Source organism: Crocuta crocuta, unplaced genomic scaffold (genome assembly GCF_008692635.1).
Source record: "Crocuta crocuta isolate KB4526 unplaced genomic scaffold, BGI_CrCroc_1.0 scaffold16, whole genome shotgun sequence".
In the NCBI taxonomy this organism is placed as follows: domain Eukaryota; kingdom Metazoa; phylum Chordata; class Mammalia; order Carnivora; family Hyaenidae; genus Crocuta; species Crocuta crocuta.
Genome location: NW_027531893.1, coordinates 11,349,862 through 11,358,867, shown reverse-complemented (window position 1 = coordinate 11,358,867; position 9,006 = coordinate 11,349,862). Strand labels below are relative to the sequence as shown.

Genomic DNA, 9,006 nt, shown 5'->3' with positions numbered 1-9,006 from the left:
AAGAAACCCCAGCCATCAGGGGTGTGTTGAGGAAACAGCAACTGCAGCTGAGGAGTTGAGGAAGGATGCAAAATCATAGTTAAGTTAGTCATACTTAGGCAAAGTTTTGTGGTATGAGTAGGAGTTTTCCGGGAAGCTGGAGGTGGAGAAAGGCCACTGGAGGTAGAGAGAACGGCGTAAGTTCAGGCCCAGAGGACCGAGGAACAAGTTGAATTGAAGGAAAAATGAAGGTTAGCGTACAACACTGAGAAGGGCCGCAGAGTAGGGCCCTTGAGGCCTGGGGTGCCATGCTAAGGAGACGGGACTTACCCTGGTGGTGGTGGGCGTATTGTGAAGGAGGGAATGATAAGAGTGGCATGTTCACTGCTGTTTTCGAGAGAGGCCAAGTGACAGTGGAAGAAGCCTGGGAGACAAGACTGAAAGCAAAGGCTACCAGCGGGAGTCTACTGCAATGGTCCGAGCAGCAGTCATCAAAGACGAAATGGAACAATGAAGCTCTAACGCAATACACAGGAGTTGACTGGAGAGTTTAGGCACTGACCAACTGGATGAGCAGGTGGGGGGGGGGTGAGTCAAGGGTTGGGGTAGACAGAATAATGGTCTCCAAAACACGTCCACGCTTTAATCCCCGGAAGCTATGAATATGTTGTGTTTCGTGGCAAAAGGGACTTTGCAGATGTAACTAATGTCATCGACTTTTATTTAATGTTTATTTTTGAGAGAGAGACAGAGAGGGAGAGAGAGACAGGGTGTGCGCGGGGAAACGCCTTGCTCTGCCAAGGAAACAGAGCCCAGTTCTGCCCCTCAAGGAACTGAATGCGGCCACCAAACTGAGTAAGCATGGACGCGGATACATCTGGAGCCTCCTGAGACTAGCCCCGCCGGGCAGCACCTTGACTTTAGACTTGCGTGAGACCCGGAACCCACCTGGGCTTCTGACCTGCGGAAACAGAAAGGTAAGGAACCAGTGTGGTTTGAAGTCGCTCGGATTGCGGTAAGCTGGCGCAGGGGCGGGGGAAACGATCACCAGCCTGAGTTCGGGGTGCTCGCCGGGCCGTGCGCAGATGTGGCCCTGGACGTTGTGGGGACCTGGATGGAAACAAGATCTCCGTGTTCCCCATCAGGCTCTTCCTGTGCCAATTATCTATTCCTGCAGTAACAATATTAGCACCCGCTTATAGCACCTTGAAGTCATGGGCGTTTATACGGGCGTTTATTTTCTCCCTGTCTGCGCACGGCTCAGCTGTGTCATCTGCGAGGCCGCGGGCCAGGCTGGGCTCTCCCCTCAGTGCTCAGCCAGTGTCTTCATCATGGGTTTNGGTCTTTCTTGTCCTCACGGTGTGGAGAGAGCGAGCTCTCCTGTCCCTTCCTTTTTTTTTTAGAAGGCACTAATTCTCACCCTCAAGACCTCATCCTGCCCTGATCACCAGCCCCCTCAAAAGGCCTAACCTCCTAATAGCATCACAGTGGGGATTAGAGCTTCAACATATGAATTGTGGGGGGCGAGGGAGTATGTGCGAGATATTAACCTCCAAGCCCATAGCAACTGGAAACACTCATTTTCTTCTCCTTTTTAAACAAACTTTATCTATCTATCTATCTATCTATCTATCTATCTATCTATCTGTCTATCTATCTATTTTTCAGAGAGAAAGAGGTCACAAGCAGGGAAGGGGCACAGAGAGACAGAGGGGACAGAGGATCTGACGCCGGCTCTGCACAGACAGCACAGAGCCCGGCACAGGGCTCCACCCCATGAACCATGAGACCATGACCTGAGCCCAAGGCAGGTGCTTAAACCGACGGAGCCACCCAGACACCCCAGGACTCACTCCCAAGCCCACGCGGCTGCTGAATTCAGGGCCTCCTGGCCTGGGGGACGATTTCTTGCCGCGCTGTTGGCCGGATCTCACTCCTCGCCATGTGGGCCTCCCCAGCACAGCCGCGCGTGTCCCCGAAGCGGCCAGAGAGCGTCTGCTAACCAGATGGGTGCTGCCGTCTTATGTAACATAACCAGAGGAGTGACATCACGTCACCTGTGCTGTACGCCGTCGGTTGGAAGCAGGTCACGATCCTCCCACTTAAGGAGAAGGGATGACACGGGGTGTGAACAGCAGAAGGCAAGAATCGCTAAAGGTGTTAGAGTCTGTCCGCCAGCACTTTTCAGAGGAAGGGATGGGGTTTCTTATCTGGGGGTGTTTCAAGAATTGTTAGGGATTTTGCGTCCCACCAGGCCTGGCGTTCAGGGGATCCTTTTTGCCGTCGGTAAGTCAAAACCCAGCTCTGCTCACCTGTGTTAAAAGGGCCGGGTGGGGACGGGAGGGAACAGACTCGGGGGGCAGCCTTCCTTGTGAGCCAGCCTGGTGATTTGCTAAGCAAAACTCAAGTTGATATGACATAAACAACGTCTGCTGCCTCCAGGGGCTGCCACAATATTTTCTTTTAAGTGCTACTCGTGCCTGAAATACGCTTCTGGTTTTGAAATGTGGTTCTCCACTCGTGCGCGGCTACAAATCACTCTCTGATGAAGAGTGCCGTTTTTTATTCTTTAATGGAGGTTGGCAGAGCACGTGACGTCATTCCAGATGGGAGGCACGCCAGGGCAGGGGGCTGGAGGCCTCTCCTTGGAGGGGTCAGTTTGGAAGACAAGTGGGAGCTTTTTCTTTTTTTAATGTTACTTATTTTAGAGAGAGAAAGACAGAGCATGAGCAGGGGAGGGGCAGAGAGAGAGGGAGATGCAGAATCCAAAGCAGACTACAGGCTCTGAGCCATCAGCACAGAGCCCGACACAGGGCTTGAACTCAAAAACCGTGAGATCATGACCTGAGCCACAGTCGGATGCTCAACTGGCTGAGCTGCCCGGGTGTCTCAAGAGGGAGATTTTTCACTGCGAATTTGGCATCCCATTGATGCAGGTTCAGCCTTGTGTGAACACCTGTGCTCTCCAGAGCCCTGATGTCTGTTTACTCTTATATTTTCTCTTTTTTCCCCCATGTTGTTAAGTTTGTAAGTTTTTGCTGCTAAAACAGTGCATCCAAAAGTAACACAGCTTCTCTTCCTGATGCCACGATGATAGGGAAAAAACATTGGTCATTTGCTCTGTAATTCCCCCTCTACCCCTCACCCCACATGCAGCTCTTCACCATCAGCAGCAGGATATGGAGCCTTCCGCATGGGATGTGGATGTTCTTGAACATTCTGAGAAGCCGACATGAAAATCTATGGATAGAAATGCTTATTTATACGCATATCAACTAACATCATAGTTATACAAGGTGGACAAATTCTAGAGATCTGTACAACCTAGTGCCTATTATTAACAAGTCTCTTAAGGGGGCTGATCTCATGTTAAGTGTTCTTAGACACACAAAAGAGCAAACGGACACAGGAAACTTGGAAGTGATGGTATGTCAATTACTTTGAATGTGCTGATGGCTTCCCAGGTGTGTGCCTCTGTCCAAACGCATCAAATTGTATGCATTCCATCTGTGCAGGGGTTTGTTTATCAATTATACCTCAAATATACCTCAAAAACAAAAAGCTGTAAGACAACCCCCTCCCCAAACAGAACACAGCTTTTCTTACCAACTTAATCTCCAGATCCATAAATCAATCCTTCCTTTTCATGGCGGCCCAGGGTGCCAGGAGATGGACGGATCGCTCTTTCACGTCCTGGTTGGTGGCCATTTACAGCGTTGTCATCAGAAAGACTCTGCTGCATGAGAAGCGAGTGAGTGTAGGTCAGCCCAGTTTTAGAATGGGAGAAACTAAGGCCCAGAGACGTTCAGTGGAGGGTTCTGTGGCTCCCCCAGGTTCTGGTAGATTCCCCCAGCGGAGAGAACCTATGCAAGCCTGCAATTGCTCCCTGCTACCACTTGGTGTCACTGTTGAAGCTTGCTCCCTGTGCAGCCTCTGTGGACAAACAGCCCCTCCTTGCTACCAGCTTCCTGGGCTTCGAACTTATTTCACCTTTTCCTGCCACTGACTATCATGGTCTGTCCTTATAGAACTCTCTAGGCAAACCCCCCTTCTTCCAAGTGGTCACATTCTCAGAGAACTTGGCTCCCTTACACCTGCCTCCCCTCCTGACTCCACTGAAGGGGGTTTCTTATCTTCCCTTTAGGTATCCAAAGTAGACCAGAGAGTGAGTCTTCACAGAACACACACAGCCGACTCCAACCTGACTTTCAGAAATTCAGACAAGTTACAGGAATCCAAACATGGCTTTATGGATTCATGAGCACAAGTGGTTTAAATCAACATGAAATGCTTGCTTATTCAGACGCATAATCAGCTTCCCCCACTTCAGTGTAAAGAGGTTCCAAACTCAGAATCTTGCTCACTAGTGTCTGATTTGGCAGCAGGTGCCAAACTGGCTGTACAGCTCCGTGGTATCCCCAGATTTCAACCAGAGGTGATGGTTTTGAGATTCACGTGTCATCTTCCAGGCTTAAAAACAAAACACAGGGGCACCTAGGTGGCTCAATGGGTTAACTGTCACAGACTCTTGATCTCAGCTCAGGTCATGATCTCACAGTTCGTGAGTTCGAGCCCCACATTGGGCTCTGTGCTGATGTTGAGGAGCCTGCTCGGGACTCTCTGTCTCTCCCTCTCTCTCTGTTCCTCCCCTGCTTGTACTCCCTCTCTCTCTCCAAATAAATAAACTTGCAAACAAAAAAATAGCAAGCACTTCTCCACATGTAAATATATACCCTTAGATATTTTGTGCAGGTTTTTTTTTTTTGAAAATGGTACCCACAGCACATTATGTAAATTGCCTTTTTCTGAAGCCCATTCATCATGTGGGGCAGAGGAGGCTGCCCTGTGTAGGATGGGGTGGGGACAGTTTTGTGGGGGGTGAGAATGGGTCCCTTCCTAGGATGATGTCACTTAGGGGGCACGGCTTTACTCTTTGGAGGGAAGGACAGGAAAATGTGTGTGGACCGCTAAACTCCTCCCACAGGCCTACCTGTTGGGGGCAGTGTGGTTTTTTTGTTTAATGGGGAGGAACCTAAGTGTCCCTTTGTGACACTTTTTTTTTCTTTTTGAGAGAGGGAGCGTAGGGGAGGGGCAGAGAGAGAAGGAGACACAGAATCTGAAGCAGGCTCAAGGCCCTGAGCTGTCAGCACAGAGCCTGACGTGGGGCTCAACCTCGTGAACCACTGAGATCATGACCCAAGCCGAAGTCCGAGGCTCAATGACTGAGCCACCCAGGCGCCCCTGTGACACTTCTTTAAAAAGCAAATAAATGGCTGCTCTAGTGGAGAGAAGAGAACATTCAGTCATTATCCTACTTAATTCTGGATCATTCTAACTTGCCTGTGTCCCAATAGGTTATCTTTGGGTGTGTGGGCTCTGGAGAGATTCTGGGGGGGGGGGAAATTATGCATGTGATACGATCCTCTCCTATTAAATCTGAACAATGTGAAAGTTTACAGGATAAGAAGTGAAGGAATCCTTTCTGCAGCTCCCCGACTGGACCGCTGTTAACTTGATGCGGAGCCTTCTTCCCTCGGTCCAGTCAGGGACGGCGGGGTCCAGCCTCACCAGCATCTCCAAGCCGCAAGTTAGAAATGCAGGGTCTCGGGCTCCACCCAAGAACCAGAACTTGTCTTTTAACGCGACCCCCAGAGTGAAGAGAGGCTCTCAGTGTGGCCGGGCAGCATCAGCGCCACGTGGGAGGCAGTCAGGCCACATCTCGGATTTACTGGGCCACCCAGCGATGGGTGTTTAACAAGCCAGGGGACACCCATGAAGGCTGACGAGTGTGGGAGCTTCTGCTGTGAAGTCGGGGACTCCTACCCCCTGGAGGCAGCTAGGCTCCTCGCCCCCCATCACGTCCCTCAACCCCCCTCTTTCCAATCAGAGTGAGCCCGCCCGGATCTGGCTCCTTCACCGAGGTACCCCCAGAGTCCGGTTCCACCACGTATACACCAGGAGCTCCATTAATGCTCCCTTCAATTTAGGAATATCAGGCCAATCCGGGTTTCCCCGAGTACGTCCAGCTGGTTTTCAGATGGCACAAGACGCCACTCCCCTGGGGGTGGAGGTCACTGCACACGTGGTTAAATGCATTCGAGCAGCCCCGCGGCGCACTCTTTCGTGATGCAAAGAAAACAGATTCCGCAGGACCCTGGCTCGGTTTACCGCGGCCGTCTGGCAGCACATACACGCCGAAAGCTGGTCAGACACCCATTTCACGGAAGGGCAAATGGAGGCTCAGCCGGGGTTAGGTTTTCACGTCAGGACGACTCTAGGCCTGGGCAAGATTTCCTCTCTTACAGCAGTGCCTGCAACCGACTTCTTTTTAAAAATAGCAAGCCAGCCAGCAGCTGCCTCTGGGTGTGGGCCCGGCATCAGGCAACGGCAGTCCTCTCATTAGAAAGGATAAACTTGGACTTGCACGTTCAGGGGGGAAGCTTAGTGGCTCTCGAGTCGAGTGTGCCAGCAGCTGTGGGGTTTTTGCCTGGGGCCACGGTTTCTGGGGGCCCCTCCAGTTCCCGCGGCGGGGGCAGGGGGCGCGGCGGGGGGACTCGGTCCGGAGCGGGCAGTGTGCGGCGTAGCCGAGGCCGGACCACCCAGACGCTCACCTTCCGCGAGGGCTGGCGCAGAGCTTGGAGCCACACGGGGTGAAAACAGTTGGCCGGTTCCGCACCCATCTGCACCCAGGGGCGAGGTTCTAGACGCGACTTACGCGCGGCGGTTTCTCCGGTCGTCCCCTTTTGAAAAGTGGTCCCACCCCTAAAAAGTCTCCCCTTTCGGGAAAGGCCAGGACCAGGCACGGACGGGGTTCGAACCCGTGATCTNAGGGTTCCATTCCCAGCTCCGCCAGAGACAGTTTGAGACCGGGAGTGGCGCTCCTCGGAGCCTCAGTTTCCCCCCTGGGGTAAAGCACCCAGGAAGCAGGGGAAGGGATGACAGTTCTCGTTGCCAGTCCACGGCTGTCCTGCGCGGAGCACACGCCCGGCAAGTGTTGTTGAATGAATGCGTAAGTGTTTAAGAAATAAAAAGCTCAAAGCTCCTCTTCCCCCCGCTGGTGAGCCCCGGGTGCCTGCCTCGTCCGGGACCAGCGCCATCACCTGGGGGCTTGCCGCCCTGCAACTTGCCGGTTCCGCCCGCACCTGCCGAATTAGACCCGAGGGTGGGGCCCGGCAACCTGGGCTTTCACAAGCCCTCCAGGTGATGCTGAGCCCCGCTGCCCCAGACAATTGATAGACACATTCGTATTTATATGCTCAAACGTATGCATGTATTGAAACTTTTATTTTTTATACAAATAGACCGACTCTGCAGTTCTTTGCACTTTGATTTTTCATGTATGAATGTGTTAATACAGTGGCTTGTAGTAATATAAAATAATCACCATAAGTGACAGCGTATTAGTTAATAACTTCATAATTTGTGTTTCATTAATATGCATAACGCTGTATTGTAATTTGTATATATTACAGTATATACGGTAATCTGACCCTTCTACACGGATGGTTTACCTTATTCTCTTTAATAGCTTCATGGTTTCCCATTGAGTGGCTGTATCATAGTTGATTTAATCAATTTCTGGGACGTAGCTTTATGTTGTCCGCAGCTTTTTTGCTGAACAGAACATTCTGCTATATGCATCTTTCTCGTCTGGTACCAGTGATGCTTGTAGGGTATATGAAGACATACATTAGGTTTGTTCCCAGCCCACCACTCAACTGCATAGGCTAATAGGAAACTTAAAAATACCAGGAAGTTGTGTTCACCAGGTTGCTTTAAGGTTTGGGAAAGTGAGTGGAAAAGGCACTGACGTTTACCCTCGGACATTGGGACAGGAATACTGAAACATTGCACTCAGTGTGTGAGATCTTTCTGCAGACATCACTGCAGCTCCCTAATGTAAAAAAAAAAAAAAAAAATGGAGGCACCTGGGTGGCTCAGTTGGTTAAATAGCCGACTCTTAATCTTGGCTCAGGTCATGATCTCAAGGTTAGTGGGATGGAGCCCTGTGTTGGGATTCTCTCTCCCTCTCCCTCTGACCCTCCCCTGCTCATTCTCTCTGTCTGTCTGTCTCGAAATAAATAAATAAAAATTTATTATTAAAAATTTGGGGCACCTGAGTGGCTCAGTTAATTGTCCATCTTCGGCTCAGGTCATGATTTCAAGGTTTGTGATCTCAGCCCCTCGTCGGGTTCTGTGCTGACAGCTTGGACAGAGCCTGGAGCCTGCTTCAGATTCTGTTTCTCTCTCTCTCTCTCTGCCCTTCCCCTGCTCGTGCTCGGTTTCTGTCTCTGAAAAATGAATAAATATTAAAAAAAGTTTATAAAAATTTATAAACACTTTTTATTTAAAAAATTCAAGAATATTTTCGGAATTAAAACATTTGTTCCCGAGCAATGCCTCTGACTCGTGGAGGATAAAATTGGTTCCAGTGTCTGCCTCTTGTTTCGGGTGTTCACTGAGCTGTTGGAATGATCGGGCCGAAGTGGCAGAGGCGTAGCAAAAGTTAAAAGAAATTAGCAAGTGAGGAAACGTCACACAGGAGCTGAGCCCAGAACTAACTGGCAGGTGGAACAGGAATCAGCCTCTTAACAGGTGCTGTTTTTCGGCTTTGCCTTGTGAGGGAAGGGGGGGAGCAGAATGGGAGAGGGGCGTCCGTGCCTTGTTGGGCGGGTAGGACGCCCCAGGCGTCCGCGATCTGAGGGGCCCTGAGAGGGGCGGGTAGAGAACGCAGGTGCTGGGTGCTCTGACCTTACTTATCTGACAGGGAGCAGCGGAAGAAGCCACAGATCGCGTGTGCGGATGGAGGGTCGGTCCCGGCCCCAGTGTCCCCGAGCGGTGCCTGCACAGAGTAGGTTTGTGATCAGAGCATATTGCGGACGGAATTAACATTCGGGTTTCTTTCAGCACGGTCCTCCCCCACGGTTCTGGGGAGCCTCCTTGGCCAGCGGCCTCCAGGACCGCCCTGACCCCGAACTTGCCGGGACCCCTTCTTGGGTGAAGCATACACTTTAAATTCCTTGCCGA

General features: G+C 51.2%; 1 long non-coding RNA gene across 1 annotated transcript; it reads right to left on the bottom strand.

The window, feature by feature from the left end:
• Positions 1 to 2,583: 2,583 nt before the first annotated feature.
• LOC144239169 (uncharacterized) lies at positions 2,584 to 6,743 on the bottom strand. Its single transcript, XR_013337335.1, has 3 exons — positions 6,591 to 6,743; positions 3,586 to 3,715; positions 2,584 to 3,219 (listed from the first exon to the last, which is right to left on the bottom strand). It is a non-coding gene; the product is annotated as an uncharacterized LOC144239169 (long non-coding RNA).
• Between the last annotated feature and the right edge of the window lie 2,263 nt (positions 6,744 to 9,006).